Consider the following 4181-nt stretch of genomic DNA (forward strand, 5'->3'; position numbering starts at 1 on the left):
TGGCCAGCAGGACTAGCAAAGGGGTCACGCCCCTGTACTCTGGTGAGGCCTCACTTCAAATTCTGTATCCAGTGTTGGGCCCCTCACTCACTACAGGAAAGACATTAAGATGCTGGAGCATGTCCAGAGAAGGGCAACGGAGCCGGAGAAGGGTCTGAAGCATGATCCCTATGAGGAGTGGCTGAGGGAGTTGGGGCTGTTTAATCTGGAGAAAAGACTTGTTAGACATGGCATTTAGAGACACGGTTTAGTGGTGAACACTGGTGCTGGATTAACAGATGGACCTGATGATCTCAGGGGTCTTTTCCAACCTAAACAATTCTATGATTCTGGGAAGAGTGTAACTGAAACATGAAAAACTGGAAATACTAACCATAGGAAGTGAAGATGCTTGATACAGAAAACTGGATAACTGGTGCTCCTAAGGAAATGTCCTGTTGGTAAAACTCTGTAAGAAAAAAGCTGTAGCTTTCATAGATGTACATGGAAAACATAGAGACTCTGAAAGTAAAATGGTTTGAGTGCCAAAGCCAATGACTCTCAGCCTACTGCTGCTACACACAGCTTTGTTCTTTTTTCTTTCTTTGGGTGGCTGTCTGGAGAATTATTCTTTCAGTAACTTGTGAAATTACCTTTTTCCTTTCAAATTTTTAAATAATATCCTCTTACAAGAGCTGAGAGCTGTGAACTTTTCCTGTTCTTTTATTGAAATGATTATGTTACATTCTCATTCCATGAGCAGAAACTATTTATTCTTACTGTGGTAGTATAAAAAGTCTTGCAATAGGAATGACAGCCTTATTTAACACGAAAATGATTGTTAATATATTATTGAAGTGTTTATCATAAAAACAATTTTGATAGAAATGCTGTACTACTGGATAGCTGTATCATGACAGCTCTTCTATTTCCTTGCTAAACTGTAAAGATGAGTTACAGAGTTCAGTTCTGAGTTGTTCTCAGAATTGAACATGTAATCACTGGGTTTGCTTCTCCATTATATGGAATAGAATGATCTGAACTGTATGCCTGAAGAATAAATAAAATGGATATGAACCACAGAAACTATGGAATATCACAAAAGTCTGTATTATTGGTGGCACACAGTATATATGAGGAGATAAGGTTTCACTAGGATAGTTTCTATATCATGCAAATTACTTTTCTCTGGGTGGCCACAGTGAAAATGAGAGGAGTTTTAGAAGAACCTGAAGTGTAAGGCACTGATCATCATTACTAGAGTTACAGGGGTTTTTAGGACACAGTAAAAAGACAGCAAAGTAATCCTATTTTCACACATGCTTGAATAATGGCTGAAACTAAAAAATGAACTTTTCCTTTGCCATGTGAATAGAGAAGCATTCATTCCCAAACCATCCTCTGAATAAGTATGACATTATTTGTGTTTACATTTTCAAAATAACAAAGACATACAAAGCAGAACTTTCAGTTCACAGGCTAAATCTCTTCAATGTGACAAGAGGTATTGCAAAAGTGCTTATAAACAAGTACTGCTCAACAAGCCTATTTTTCAGTAATTTGATTCTATGAATGAGATAATTGAGCAAATTTTCACTTTGGGACACATACATGATTCCCACTGACTTCATAAGGAGGTAAGTTACATACATCAAATAAAGAACACACCTTAGGAAGAGCTTCTGGATGACTGTGAACTGGTTTTAGCTACTTTAGGAAAAAGGATAAAAAATAATCTGTGTCCAGATTCATCTCTAATTTAAGCTTCAGTAAAGTGGAAGCAAATTAGTGGCTACAAGTGGGGTATAAAAGAGGAGAATAAGGCTTAGGAATTTCTATTAAATATTAAACAGATACAAAGATACAAAGATTGGTACTCTGTCCATGGTTTTGCACAATAGGATATAAATAATTAATTATCAATATCTAACTCATACAATAATTATGGAGGTAAACAAGTTACTTAAAAAGCAGCTTCAAAAGCTATCTAGTGCTAATGTTTTCAGGGAGCTCAGGTGCACTCTATTTTGTTTTCAATGCAGCTGTACTGAGGCCATCTCTGGAAATCCAATATGGAGACCCCTGGTTCTTCTAGATTCAGTGAAGGACAACTCGGATACTACAATGTAGAGGTATATTTACATGCACAGATGTATTCAGCGGATGTACAAAGAAGTGATTAGTCAACACATTTTATTTACAGTGTATGAGAGTAAGTGTGCTTTTTGGTATGAGGCATAAGAACTTTGCTCCCTGTTTAGCAAATTCAGCTTTTTTATTCTTCAAATATTTGCTGTTCTCTCTTTTTTCTTTTTTAATATGTATGCATCAAAAATGACCCTTTTAAGCACCAATTTTCAAAACTTCAGTTTAGCTCATGTAGCTAGCTGGATCTTTTAATTTTAGTTGTTTTGCAGACTTTACTGAAGTGAAATATATACTTTACTCCCTTTTTTGGTGCAGGGCATATTGTTTTCTTACTTGGCAATACATTCCTAGTAGACCTCAACTCTGCATACCAAGTTACACAGCAATTTCTGTATTGTAATACTTCAATTTCAAGTTACGAGAGTATGTTGTGCAAAACCTGTAACCTTTCAGGAGACATACTTTTCTATAGAACAGCAACCAGAAAATCCAAAATCAGACAGAGTCCTGAAACACATTAATGTACAAACACACTAATGCATTTCAGAAGAAGAAATGTTCCAGTAAATGTAACAGGATTATCTTTTTCCTGTAGAACACTGTCATTTAGAGTAGCTTGCTTCATGTAATTTGTCTACGCAAATATTTTAATGAAGATTTACCTTTCAGTTTTAGATGGTTATGATACAGATTAAGGTTTATTTTTTTGTTCCCCAGAACAATTCCCAACTGGAACATATGACTAGGCAGAGCAGATTGATTATGGCAGGAAACACAGTACCAGGACTGCAAGATATCATGGAAGAATTAACAAATCAAATGAGAGTAAATTACAATTGTCAGAAAAAGTTTGTTAATAAGGAAGCAAGAGCTTTTAGCTCTTACAGTAATATCTTCAATGAGCTGCAAAAAAATACACGAGAGAAAAATCCCAGATCACATAGCACTGAATTTATTAACAATTAGTTATCACTGACTCCTCAGTGAGGTACAACTTGATTGGAATAATAAATCTGCACTATCCAGGTTAGTTATTTAGAGTGGGAAAAAACCTCCCACTGGTGAATACTAGTGGTGTGAGAGCACTGGAGATGCTGCAAACCCTACAGTTCATTTTCTGGTTTACTCTACACTCACTGCATGACCTCCCATTGACTTCTATAGTCCTGGACTCAAATTCTTCAACACTTCTCTTTATTTTTCTACAAAGTGGACTCTAGCCTAGGAGGCTCCACTGGGAGCTGTTCAATTGAATATATACATAATATGTGACTATGGGCAATATATTTAGAAAGAATCCTAGGTCTGAGGTACACAGCAGGGCTTATTGAGGCTTGACTGTGAAACACAGAATCATAGAATCATAGAACAGTTTGAGGGAAGGGACCTTAAAGAACATCTAGTTCCAACCCCCCAGCCATGGGCAGGGACACCTTCCACTAAACCAGGTTGCTCAGAGCCCCATCCAAACTGGTCTTGAACCCCTCCAACGAAGGGGCATCTGCAGCTTCCCTGGGTAACCTGTTCCAGTGCCTCCCCACTCTCAGAAGAGTTTTTTTCCTAACATCTAATCTAACCCGCCCTTTTGCAATTTGAACCCACCGCTTGGTTCCCTCCAGACCTTTTGCCAACACGGGAAGGGGACCCCGAAACGGTCACTGCCTCAGACCCCAATGCCCTCGAGCTTTCCATGGATGAGTCTTACCAAACTTGAAATGGGAAACTGAGATATCGCCGCCCAAGGGCTCGCAGCAGCCACCAAACAGCGCCTGTTGCTTTGAGCCCCTGCGTCGGGCGGGTCTGGGCGCGCCCTGTACTTGGTTCAGGAATTCTTGTCACAAGCGACCGGCCGCTCGCCAGGGCTCAGCGCCCCGCGCGGTGCAGGAGGCGCGTCCCGCGCCCTTCCGCGGTGCGGCCGCTCCGCGGGGCTCCGCACCGGCCCTTGCGGCACGGGCTGACGTCAGCGCCCGCGGCGGGCAGGGCGGGGCGGGGCGGGCGCTCCGCAGCACGGCGGGGAGAGTGGAGCCGGAGCCAGCAACGGGGAGCTCGAGGGC

At 40.7% G+C, this 4181-nt stretch overlaps 1 long non-coding RNA gene across 1 annotated transcript; it reads right to left on the reverse strand.

Annotated features, from left to right (window-relative positions):
• Positions 1-234: 234 nt before the first annotated feature.
• LOC121667250 lies at positions 235-4083 on the reverse strand. The gene is made up of 3 exons (XR_006016985.1): positions 3833-4083; positions 2790-2913; positions 235-448 (listed from the first exon to the last, which is right to left on the reverse strand). It is a non-coding gene; the product is annotated as an uncharacterized LOC121667250 (long non-coding RNA).
• Between the last annotated feature and the right edge of the window lie 98 nt (positions 4084-4181).

This window comes from Corvus kubaryi, unplaced genomic scaffold, assembly GCF_017639235.1.
Source record: "Corvus kubaryi isolate FWS band 111438036 unplaced genomic scaffold, C.kubaryi_AGA036_p1.0 37357, whole genome shotgun sequence".
NCBI lineage: Eukaryota > Metazoa > Chordata > Aves > Passeriformes > Corvidae > Corvus > Corvus kubaryi.